Source organism: Protopterus annectens, chromosome 9.part0 (genome assembly GCF_019279795.1).
Source record: "Protopterus annectens isolate FY-2018-M chromosome 9.part0, PAN1.0, whole genome shotgun sequence".
NCBI classification, from domain to species: Eukaryota; Metazoa; Chordata; order Ceratodontiformes; family Protopteridae; genus Protopterus; species Protopterus annectens.
This window is the reverse complement of record NC_056743.1, coordinates 483,286,329-483,299,837: the sequence shown is the minus strand read 5'-3', so window position 1 is coordinate 483,299,837 and position 13,509 is coordinate 483,286,329. Positions and strand designations below refer to the sequence as shown.

At 39.3% G+C, this 13,509-nt stretch overlaps 1 protein-coding gene across 1 annotated transcript in view; it reads left to right on the top strand.

The window, feature by feature from the left end:
* Positions 1 to 13,509, top strand: part of LOC122811287 (pyroglutamylated RF-amide peptide receptor-like) — a 708,130-nt gene that overhangs the window by 577,790 nt on the left and 116,831 nt on the right. The gene's annotated exons all lie outside the window — the stretch shown is intronic.

The window sequence follows — 13,509 nt, the reverse complement described above, 5'->3', positions numbered from 1 at the left end:
AGTCCCTAGCAGGTGACATTGCTAAACTCCAAAATATTGTCAGAGCACTGCATCCTGCTGGCAGGCAGCAATATACCCCTGTACATGCGTCTGTGTGCAAGTGAGAGAGACAAACAGAATGTGAGAGAAATGTCTTACCTCTTTCTACAGATGTTGCCATTGGACAAACATATTAGGACATTACAGCCTGCTAGATGCATGCAGTATCCATGTTACACATGTTCTGTCCTCTCATCATGGGCATCACTGTATGTCAGAACTGCGGCTGAACAGTATGTACTGCAATCAGTGAGAATCACAACCGTCAGAAAGATGCTGATGTCCCGCTTGGTACATGCCACTTTCAGAGTGCAGTTTAACTTAAGTAATGTGCTAATGAAAGCACCTCATGTTACCATCAGGAGAAACCCCATATTTATTATTCAGGCATTTTACCTTCTACTGACATTGCTGTAAGGTAGATTGGCATCATACTGTAGCCCAGAACAAGTTCAGACAGTGAAAGCTTTCAGAGAGACATCTCTCCTCAGTAGCAGCAATCCACCATATTAAGATATCAAGAAACACCCCAATAGTCAAGGTAATTTCCCTGCTGTCACTGAACCTGTCACAAATGTACCTCAACATTAATTGTAGTAACCTGGAAGTAACACAGCTGATAGAACTATCCTTTCGCATTTCTCCATTCCATTTTCACAAGGAAAAAAGGTGTTACAACAAAATAGGTATGCATCAAGGAAGCGCACCAGCTTCGGACAAATTCCCCAGCCCTCAGCAATGATACAGATAAGGCAGCTCTGGAACTCCGTGTTCGCCTGGGCATTTAAAAGGATATCGTACGTACAATTTGTCACACTAGATGTACCAGGACAGCTCACAGAATGAGTCCGAGTAGAATTGCATACTCCCACCTTTATCCTTTAACACTGTCACTAAACGAGACAAGAAATCACATGATGCATATTCTTTAACTGAATTCATTAGAGTAAGTAGCTAATTTCTTAAAGCTACAAATTTAATGATCATGCCTCCTTTTAAGATTCATTTCCGGTCAGACTAAAAGGTAGCAGCTTACATCTCTAGATGCTCTATTTGAGTATTTTCCATCTGTAGACTTCATAACATTGCATTATGAACCCTCTGCACTCCACTATTTCAATGCAAACATCACTTTGTTGCTGCATGCAAGGACATTTTAATAATTATATTTTTCTTGTACTGTCATTCTGAGTCATGTACAAAGGTAAAATGCTGACAATATTTAGCAGTATTTTCTGTCCAACTATATTTCAATAGTTCAGCCCTTGTGGCTATTTTGCTAGTTTTCTCAATCTTCCATATGCTATATATTTGGAAGAGTAAGGTATCTTTCATTCATTTTATAATTCACTGACACAGAAACCTCAAGTATTTGATATGAAAGCAATATTTGTTAGAAGTGGTTTAGTTTATATTTATTTATGTTGATAGATGCCTAGTGGTAGATCTTTTTGTTAGCTAATCACTTTAGTTGGTTTCTTAATATAGTTTGGATTATTTGGTTAGCCTATATAAAGGGTTAAACTAGTTTTGTCTCTAGCCTTTTAGTTTTAGGGAGCACAGTCTCTGATTGCACTACTGTTTTAAGGGGGACTTGGTTACAGGAATTACTGTAATGCTTTTATTGCTCTTAACAGAGCTACCCCTCTGTAACCTCTCCCTTGCTCCGAATAACCGAATTATATAACAAGGAATGTTTTTGATTCCTTTCATTATACTTGGATCACTTTTCTGTGTTTTAATAAAGGATATTCCATTTTTAACTCAATTGTGAACTACCATTTTAATTCAACTGTGGACTACCTACTATTTTATTGTTTTGTAGCAAGGTTTTTACAGTTAGACTTTTATTAATGAACTAGGTGCTTAACATACTTCAGGAAGTGAACATAATTCCTTCCACACAGCAAACATTGTTCTTGGTTTGTACCTCTTACTAAGCTAATGGTATCATGAATGTTCTCTTCAGATAGTGTCATCAGGAAGTTCTGAATTCTCTCCTGATTCTTGATACGACTCCGTAGACTACCTTCTCAGATAATCCACTGGATATTAGTTTAAATGGAGGCATATATAACTTTGGTTTAGAATAGTTAAATTCCATTTGCTGTAGCATAAAAGCAGACATTCAGGATGCAGTAAGGAAGTAGTGGTAGTTTGGGTAATATATAAATTGATGATCGGATGTTACCAATAACTGGTTCTCTTATGCACAGTCAATCCACCAGTGTAGTTCAGTAAAGGATTGTGGTGAACACACGTTTTTATATACCAACTCTTTAATCAGGTAAACTTTATGCATGCTTTAGTGTGTGCATATACTATATGGGGTCTGGCTGGGTACACTATATTAAAATTAAAATTAATTTGGCACAAAATGCTGCTTTTTCATGCTACACCAACTTTTGTAACTTTGGGAACTATTTTCTTCAAGTTTGGGAATTCTTCCTGTTCCAAGACACCTCTACAAGATCACAACCATGCACAGTGGCAACAGTGTCCCATCTTTCAATTTCCAGTGTAAACATTAATGCTTACAGTTTCATTTTCATATTACTAGTGTTAAAATGAGTCATTACAATAATTTGCATATAAAACAACATTGTCTAATTTTGCTATTAATATTGCAATCTAATGTTTCTGATATTTTGCAGTCAGTAATGCTGAACTTCAATTCTTCAGCTACATTTCCTCATTTAAGGCTTAAAGTAGATTCACTACAGTACCATTTCCTTAAATCTCCTTAAAAACTCATGGAAACTGCTGACAAAAGCCCCAAATCAAATATTGTTTTTGTTCATGTCACAGGTGAAGGAATTAAAATATTTAACACAAGTGATTGTAAAGATGAGACAGAAAAGTTGTTTGCCCTTCTCAACTGTCCAGATTTTATCAGAATTTCTAGATGGACTCCTGTTTTCTCCTTTTCTCATAAAGTTTGTGGTTTTCTGGCAAACCACAGAGGACTGAAGTCACTAAATGTCATACATTTGAGATTAAGATTTCATATCCTTCAGAAAATGCATGCTAATGCAAAGGCTGTTTTTCTAGCAACTTTCTAAGCTTATAAGAGCACTATTTAAAATCTGTACCTATTTTTGTGCCCGTGTTCCCACATTATTTTAGCTTTGTCCAGACGTTTTCTGCAAAGCAGTTGAGAGTTTTAGGAATAATGTGAACCAAAAAAGAATCTTCCACGTAGAAGGCATTTGTGTTTCACTAGAAACAAAGGGTACAAGAAGTTAATAGGTGCTGATGGGACTCAACTGGCACAGGAACATTTACGTATTTAAAATAAAAGAATGACCGAGGAAAAAAGTGTGCAATATAAAACTTGAGTGAAATGAGAGCAAAATAAAGTTGAAAATAAAAACAAACAATAGTAAGTTTGGTATGTGGTTGTTCATGATAGTGTATGGTAATAAAGAAACCATTATGCATCACACCCAGAGCAAGTGATGTGGCTAAAGGCTCAAGAAACCATGCCACAGAGATATTAATCATACCTGCAAGATAGGCAGTACATTTTCAAAGCACGTGAAAAAAAAATAAAATAGCATTAAGAACATTTTTATGTAGTGGAGTCAAGGGAATAAAAATTAAAGTTCCTCTCGGCAAATGTAATGTGCATTATGCAAAACAAGCCTCAGTAGTGGAAACTGATCTACTGGTAGGTTGTGTTTACAGACAATAGTGCTTTTTAGTAAATTAATCTGTTTAAAAAGTGGTCAAATATCAGTGCACTATTTTGATGCATTTTGGACACAAATTAATCAATTATTCAATATGTAATGAACTCAGTTTGTGTCGAAAAAAATTGAGGTTTCATTTAGTGCACTTGGAAAATAATTTCAAGCAGTCAAATATACTGTGTTATAATGCTTGTGAGACACATGGTTTGAGTAAAGGTATTCATACTGTGCAGTTAAACAGTTTAGTGACATGCATAGACAACATGAGTAAAAGTAATGATCTAAAAATAGAAGTCTGATAGTATGAAAGAGGCCAGAAATGAGTGTGTGTAAGATGACTGCAAAAATAGCATGTACATCTGGGAGGGCCTCTATGAGAGCTTCAATGAGGATAAAGAATAACACTGTTGGAGATGGTGATGAGATTTTACAGAGTTAATTACTGGTTTACTTTATCTACCAGGATGAATCACATTAAAATCTCGCTGTTGGAGAAGGTGATGAAATTCTGCAGATTTATTCTGACTTACTGGTTTATGGTATCTACCAGGATGAGCCATTTACGATCTCACTGTTGAAGGTGGTGACGAGATTCTGCAGAGTTACTTACTGGTTTATGTTATCAACCAGGATGAATCATATTAAAATCTCACTGTTGGAGATGGTGATGAGATTTTGCAGATTTATTTTGATTTACTGGTTTAGGTTAGATACCAGGATGAACCATATTAAGATCTCACCTGAGGCAATGACAGTTGTACTTGGACTGAGAAGAGTCAATTAAGCAATACAAAGCAAACTCAAGCATATGAAATGGATGGGATTAAGTGGAACTGACTGACTGGGCAGACATGGTAACTTATGAAGCAAGACATGCTCAAGGGTTTTAACAAATTAGACTACTGGGAAGGTATTTCACTGGGGTGCATATCCAATACTCTCTTGATACATATAGGGAGGCAAGTATGTCTTTTTAACTACTAAATATCACAGTAGTAATAAATAGTGGTAGCTGAAAGGACTGAAAAACTTGATGTTTAATTATTTTCTAGTGTGTGTGTGGGGGGGGGGGTCTAGTAAACTGCAGTAAGCCTTATGACTATGCTAAGCACTTGGGCTTCAGACCAGTTTTACATTAAGGTGATTTGTGGTCTGCACTGTTGTGGCAGGACAGGTAGCTTACATCCTTCTAAGTTGGGGAGTTGCTGATTGATGGCTTACACTCTTATTCTAAAAGTGTATTAGTTCTGGTTTAAGCACTTGGGCTTCTGACCAGTTATTTTTCATTAAGAAGGTGCGGTATGCACTCTTGTGGGAGGAGAGGGTAGATTCTGTCCTTCTGAGCTGGGAGTTTCTGGTTAAAGGTTTATTGTGCCTGCTTATTTAAACTGTTTCTTTATGAAATTGGTAAGCTTTTTTGCTGTAGCATAGACTAGATTCAGACCTGCTATATCTAGTGTTGTTTGTATAACTTGAGTACTAATCCAGGGCATCTTTTTTGGAGTATTTTCGCCTTCACCCTAGTGGTAGGAGTGTGCAGTTAGAACTTGTCTGATTGAAGACTGCTGGAATGGGGCTCAGTTTTTAGCTTTTTATTGATTAATTTGTTTAAATCAGTTTGCTACTGTTATATTAAAAAAAGAAATACACTATGTATCGCCGTTTAGCTAGGGTTAAACTATTCCAGGCGCCATAAAGTCTGCTCTTCAAATTTTCCCTTAGAACTAGCCTTTTTCTTTAGTTTTAGCACTCAAAGCTGTTTCTTTCAGCTCAGCAAATGTTCAGAACTCATTGTAAGCACTAAATACGCTACAAATTACTACAACACTCAACTTTTCTCACTTGTCTAAAGGAAAACTGCTTTTAGTACTTAATAAATAAGGACCTATCCAGGCATGTCCAAGGGTCAAGCTCCTGGTGTTTTCCCCGGTCTACCTGATGATTCTGGGCATCTTGCGGCAATGCAGCAATTGCCTCATGTACACAGACAACCCTCTACTCCTACCACCCAACACTACAACCTGTGAGAGATGCACTTATATAGCCAAACTGGAAGCAAAGCTCTCGTCACCCAAGACTGGACTAGACAGTCAAGAGGAGAAGATAAACACTTGCACCACACCACATTCATCACATAGTCCCTCAAAACATACACCACCAAAGCACACGCATAGAAACATAAAACACACACCTACATTCACGGAGGCTCTCAATAAAAATCTGCGTAAGCAACAGAGACCTCCAAAGCAGAAACACAAGCAACCTCCACCCCCCAATGCAACCCAAATGACACAGCCTACAAACTTCATGTGCCACTCAACCACAGCCCATAAGGCACAACAACATACCCAACACTCTAGTCATAGGTGCCTCTATACTCAGGCACACTGATGTTCCACTCACCAGGCTAAACAAGGAGAAAGTTAATGTCAGTTGCCTGCCGAGTGCCAGGATCCACCACATAATGCACACAAGTACAAATATGACTGTCATTGTCCAGGTTTGGGGTGAATGACCAGAGATGTACCTCCCTGGACTGCATGAAGAGACATGGAGGTCTCTGATCTCGTAGCCCAGGCAGGTATGACCCTAGCCCTGAGTAGCATCCTACAATTGCCCAGAATGATACCACAGTACAAGGACAAAATGATTGACTTCAAGAATTGGCTAAGCTTCTGGTGTCATTCTATGGGAATCTAGCATCTGCCTGCCAGGGATGACATGATTGACAGACCATGATGCTTTGCCAGAGATGGCCTGCACCTGTCGCCCTTGGGATTCTGGATACTGGCTAAGGCTCTTGCCACCCCTATAGTGTCTTTTTTAGGCAAGGTTCAAATGAAAGAATTCACCACTGTAACAGGTACAAGCAAGCAAATCTGAGGGTAATGCTAGAAGTATAAACCTCAAAACGCACTCACTCGAGGCACTCCTTAAAATGGAGAACACAGATATCTGTGCAGTGACAAAGACCTGGTTCAAGGCTACAGAGAGCACCCCTGCATTACCAGGCTGTAATTCATACCACACCTTTCGGCCAGCTAACCTGGACTGAAACACTAAAGGCAGAGGCGTGTCTATATTCATTAAGGATATCCACACCTCCAGGCTAGTTGCTCAGCATAATGCATCTGAGATTATCCAAGTGCAACCAACTCCGGGCAAGACCACAATCCAGATTGTAGATTGCTACAGATCCCCCACCGTGCCCCAGGATTCCCACTCGTTTCTTGATACACTGGAAAATATTAGGGTACAACCAAACACCCTAATAATGGGCGATTTCTACCCCACCATTAACTGGGAAAACTACTCTTGTACTGACTCATTTGCTCAACATTTTCTGGAATTCATAAATTTCAATGCCTTGGATCAACTTTATACACACCCCCACCAGGGGCAGCAATATCCTAGACCTGGTCATTACCAACATGGGGGACTGGTGTTCCACCCCAGAGGTCAATTTGTTGGTCATATTCGACCACAAGCTAATCACCCTTGACATCCACATCCTGCTCCCCAGCCCCCATTAGGGAAACCATGGTAAAAAATGTCTTCAAAGCCAACTTCATTCTTCTCAAGACAGAAGTGGCAATCTTCACGACACCCATGCAAATGGACAATAGAGGTACGACTGTTGAATCCTACACTAAATTAACTTTATAAGCACTTACAAGGGTGCATGGATCATGCTATCCCTAACAGAACCAAGATGCTATCCTCAAAAAAAAAAAAAAAAAAAGACAATCTGGTGGTCTCCTGCCATAAACAAACTCTGTAACAGAAGAAACAGTTGCAAAAGAGTAAAATCCCATGATTGGAGGAACTCCCAGGTCAGCCTCAGTAAGAAGCTGAGATCCCTCAAAATCCACGAAAGCTAGTTACGAAAACATAATAGTCACGGATTCTAAAGACAGCCACAAAGCATTCTATACTTATGTCAAGAATCTCAATGGCAACACTCAGATCTGCTCAGAGTTACAGCACAATGGCACTAAATATACAGAACCAACTGATATTGCCAACATTCTGGTAGATGGGTTCAGTGCTAACTTTACCCCCCTCTCACCCCCTAAAGGGCCCATCTCTCTACTAGAAGAATGCAAAGTTCATGTAATTTTGGCTGCACAGGTAAAAACCACACTCTCCAAAGCCAAGAACACAGCATCCATGGGACCTGACAACATCCCAGGCTGCGTTCTATATGAACTACAAAATGAACTGGCACTCCACCCAAGTACCATGTTCAATCAGCCTCACCTCAGGCTTTGTGCCCACTGAATGGTGCACAGAGACTGTTATCTCACTCCACAAAGGGGGAGCCACCACAAAACCTGGGAACTACCGCCCCATTAGCCTGATGAGCCTGGTTTGCAAGGTCATGGAATACATCACGGAACTTATAAACAGACAATGGTAATCTCTAAACTCAGGACTCCACCCAGTTCGGGTTTGTAAAAGGCAGATCATGTCTCCTAAACCTGATGCACTTCTTTGAAGCGGTCACCAAAGCCACAGGTGAGGGTAAGGTGGTTCACACAGCCTATCTAGATCTCGCCAAGGCTTTTGACACCATCCCCCACTCTGAAATTATAGATAAACTCACTAAACTAGGTATAAATCCCTGTGTCACAAGATGGGTTGCCAACTGGCTCACTGACAGAACCCACACTGTGAAAGTAGCAGACTCCAAATCCGACTTCAGACCAGTAACAAGTGGAGTACCACAGGGTTCAGTCCTGGGTCCTCTCCTGTTTGGTATGTAATCAAATCTCCTAACAATGTGGACATCCTACAAAAGGGCTTCACAGAGACAGATGACTGGTGTCAAAGCCATGGCCACAAGCTCAATGCCAAAAAGTGCATTGTCATCCCCGTTGGTAAAAACTCTATCCATGAACAACCACACGGGCAGTAGACTACTCAACACTGAAAGTATGATAAGAGACCTTGGGACACAGGTGGACAGTAGTCTCCTTTGATAATCACATCACCACAGTAGTCAGGAAATCCTTCTACGTGGCACACCTCATCACAAAAGGTTTCTCGTCCAGGAAAAATAGAGGTCATTGTTCCCCTCTACTAGTCACTAATTAGACCCATTATAGAGTACAATGCCCCTTTTTGGTATGTACCTCACAAGACATCTACTACAACTGGAAAGGCTGCAGAAATACTTCACAAAGAGGATTACCAGCCTCAAACAGATGCCCTATGCAGACTATCTCAAAAAACTCAAGCTTTACTCAGTCGCATATCGACTATTCAGAGGCAATCTCTGCCTAACTTACAAAGCTATGTCAAACCCAGAGCTGTTGGACATGCTCCACTTAAAGAAATCCCAAATCCTCTGAGCTATACACTCTATGAACCTAAACCTTGTCACCACAATAAACAGAACATGCTGGAGGGATAGATTCCTGTCCCACAGACTTCCCATACTCTAGAACAAACTACCTATCTCTATCAAAGCAAGCTCCTCATTGGCACTCTTCAAGAAAAATCTTGATGATTGGATGGGAAATAGGAAATTCAGCCCGGGGATTCCTTCTGTGGCTCTACTCGACTGGGGCACAGGAAAATAATTTTCTTGGGGGGGCAAAAGCCAGGGTACCTTTTTGGCTAGGCTTATATAGGGCCCTAGGGCCTAGTACCTACCTATGAACTTAAGGTCCTAAACTGTTTTAGGCCTTTTTGCCACAATCTGAGTAAAAAATAATTGTCAGATTAGTCTGTAATCTGGAGTACATGCATGGTCTCAAATCAGACTCTGTTTAGTATACATTCATAGTGAATATAGAAAAGCCCCATGCAGGCCATGTCTTGTGAGATCTATTTTGCACAATGTAACTTTTTATATTAAATTTCAAACTTGTCAGATATGACCACAGTACCTGAGGAGCTACTAAAGCAGGACTTTGTTTAGCATCTTGGAAACTCTGTCTTGTGCCAGTAATTAGACCCAAACAAAGTCATTCACTGACCTACTCAAGTTCTATGATGTGCCTTCAGCACTATACTGCAAGTGGAAGTTAATCAAAAAGGGCTAGATATGGAGCTGCAAAAGCGTAGGCCAGTAACACATGGGTCAAGAGTTTTGACTGACACAAACATATGCTCAAAGAAAGCAATGTTTGGCATAGATTGTCAGAAATTCCATGAACGCAATAAAAAAAGTCAAAATAGTCAAGAGAGTCCATCTGTAAGCCACTAGAGTGTAGATTCAGATCATAAACCACCAGCTAGACTTAGAGTGTCACTTAGTATACAAAACTTTGATCTTTAAGTTCAGGCTAGGTAATATAGCTCATAAACAGAGTATTAGACCATATGTGTAATAATATAAAGACATACAATGGAAAGATTTGTACTGCTGTGGGTTATCACACTATGACAGAAAAACAAAGAATCTATAAAATGGAAGGCAAGAAAATCCAAATGCAGTGTAGTTACGAGTGGCTGGCCGGACAATGCTAACAGAGCAAGAGCAACAAAGTATATTTTACATATCTTGATGTGATCTTTGTGCATATAAGGCTTGATTTTAAAAGGAGACAAAGCTATCTTTCCTGCACAGTTGCACAATGTCATATTAAACAAAATACAGGAATTGTATCAGAGAATAACCCAAGTCCATGCTGCTCTTTATTGGCCGGTAGACTGAACAGATGATACAAAGCCAGTAGGTCTGCAATATGCTCTGAACTCAGAATGGGCATTCTTTGCCAAGCTCATCACCCGGGCAACATTTAATTTCAGTCTCCCTTACTAAGAGGATTGCAACAATACAAACCATAAGTATTAAAATATTTACACTGCATATTAATTTGCATATGCATACTTGCCTTCTCATATATCGACAAAACTTCTGTTCTTTGTATTGTTAATGTTAGTTTACACACACCCGCTTCATTACTCATTGTGTAAATTCATCATGTATTTACATTTCTACTTCCTTTTTGTCACACTGGTTCTCTTTATACCACATTCTGCATTAGGAGCTGGTCAATGAGCAGAGGACATGGCCGAAAAGGAACTGCTGACCCAGTTCACTTGCTCAGTAAACAAACTGCAAGCAAATAAATTAAATAGATAAGGAGAAATGTTGCAATCTGAGACACTGGATCTTCCTAGGATGAAATTGGAAATGCATCTATTTCAGAATAAACATGCCCACTATCCTCTTAATTCTTCTTCTTTCAGCTTTTCCCCGATTAGGGGTCACTACTGCGTATCACCTGTCCGCTCAGGATTGGCAGTGGTGTTTTACAGTGTCGAGTTGCCAGCCTGGCACCCAACCTTCCAAAGAAGGCACGCACACACCTAGGGCCAATTTAGTGTGTCCAGTCCACCTACAGAATGTCTTGAGATGTGGGAAGAAACCGGAACACTCTGAAGAAACACACGCAACCACAGGGAGGACATGCAACCCAGCCGAGGATGACTTGGTTGAAGCAGCAAGAATTTAAACAATGGTGTAAGCCTACCAGTCATATTGGCAGTTTGATACTGTAACATATCTTTACTGAGCATGGTATACAGGTAAATAATGAATGCAAATAATAAGCAAAACATTACATACTTTTGAGAAGCAATGTTAATTTAACTATGGTACCTCAAGTACTAGACATTTGCAGAACCAGTAAAAATGTATGGTCCAAACTATAAACCAAAATGATAGGAAAATGGTGCAGCTCTGAAAAGCAAAATATTGTTGTGTCTTTTGGATTTTCCCAGTTGGGGGTCATCACAGCGTAACTCGGGTCCGCTAATGATTGGCAGTGGATTTTTACATGCCGAGTTGCCAGCCCTGATGCACAACCTTCAACGAAGGTATGCCCATTCACGCATGTCTCCACGCAGAAGACACTAGCTGAGAATCAAACAGGACGTCTTACTGTATGGCGACAACGCTACCGCAGCACCAGCACCACATGCAAAATATACCTCTTAAATATAGGTTGTTTTAAAGCTAAACTTTCTGAATCATATTCATTATTTGACCCAGAAAATAAGAATGGAAATAATCTACTGAAAGGAGCCTAGACAAAGTTTCGCTATTAAGGTGAATTTCTTGGCATCCATTTCTTGTACATATAAGCCATTTATCTACACTACGTGATAAACAACGTAGTTGTATACATGGAATCCCTTAATTTAAATTGCAGAGTTCATATATTTATTGCATCTTTATTTTAATACAATGAGGATGTAGCATATGTAGTTCCGGTCTCTTTTCATTAGTGCAGTTCTGCAAAGGTAGTTGCCGAATGCACATCACGTCTCATACCTTTTCATTTGATCACCTTGAGTGTGTGTATTCTCTGCTGTACATATTACATTCTGCTGACTCATCCATCAACAGCTGAGCAGATAACAGATTAACACCTTGGTAGGGAGCATTTACAATGCATCAAAATTGTATGTAGATCTTTATAAAAGTCAGTGTAAATTCTTTCATCTTTTTTGCTGAAGTTCTTATGGTCTGAAATGCCCTTTTCAACTGACCGCAGGACTGCAGCTAGACTGTACTGGAGGACACGTCAAAATTCTCATTGCCTTGAAAATCCCAGAACTCCATACTTGTAGTTTGAGTTAATGGCCACAACATGAAAGTATTTTATACTTCAAAATTGCAACATTAAGTGTGCTGATAAACTCCAGCATTTGTGCTCATTAACTTTACAGCATTTGGAAACCAAACACATACTAAACACACAATCTCTTAACAGAAATACATTTGTTTCAGTCTCACACTCGTGTGTTTATCGATTATTATGCTAGCCACTGCATGCAGAAGAGTCTTCTACTTTTTTTTCCATTTACATAGACATGCAAAATCATAACATGTTTATTTTATATAGTTTACAATTAACTGGAAATCATACATTCTTGCCAATATTTTGGACCCCATAGTATTAGGCTTTATTTTACAGCTAGTAAACCTTGTTTTTTTTTTTTATTTTCCAAATGAGAATTAAGGTCCGTTTATTTTTCCTTCATGTTTTTGCTCTGGCTAGCCAATGAGTTTTTGATCTTGAAACCTTATTTCTAGATCATTTTACTACACTTTAAAAAAATTTCAAATTCTCACATCCAGTTCATTTCAAAGTTTCCCCAAAAATAAACTTTTTTTTTTTTTGCGGAGTTACATACAAGTATGCTATATGCATTTCCATAACTGCTTTATATGTCACAATTAAGTCCTACATCTCTAGTCTGCACAAACTCATTCCAATGGTAGTGATGCCTTGCACAAAAATTCCTTAAATATACTCAGAAAAAATTTACGGTTAATTTCCACCACCAAGGAACTTTCACATCTAATTATGACGAACAGCTCCTTCTCTAGCCAGTTATAACCTTTCATGATATTCCCCCTCTGTTTATCCTTGAAAAGTCAATATACATTACTGTAGGATAAATGCATCAGTTCCTTTCCGACTGGCATTTAAATATAATGTGACCAATTCCCATCAAAATACTTAAGTGCAGATATTTCTACCACCACCCATTTAAACATTTTAAAGAGATTTTCTTGCTCTGTACTCCAGCTGCATCAATACCAGACAGGTGTGCTGAGCTGCATAACTGTCACTCAGCACTAGTTGTATACTCTTGTGACGCCCGTGCACTGGCTCAGTAATCAAGGACACCTTAATCCTCACCACCTAACACCAGTGAGGATGACAAATGCACACACAGTAAAGTACAATTTCCCTTAAGAGCACACAGACCACAGTCAGTCTGGGGATGGTTTCTCTCTCTCCAGATCCCC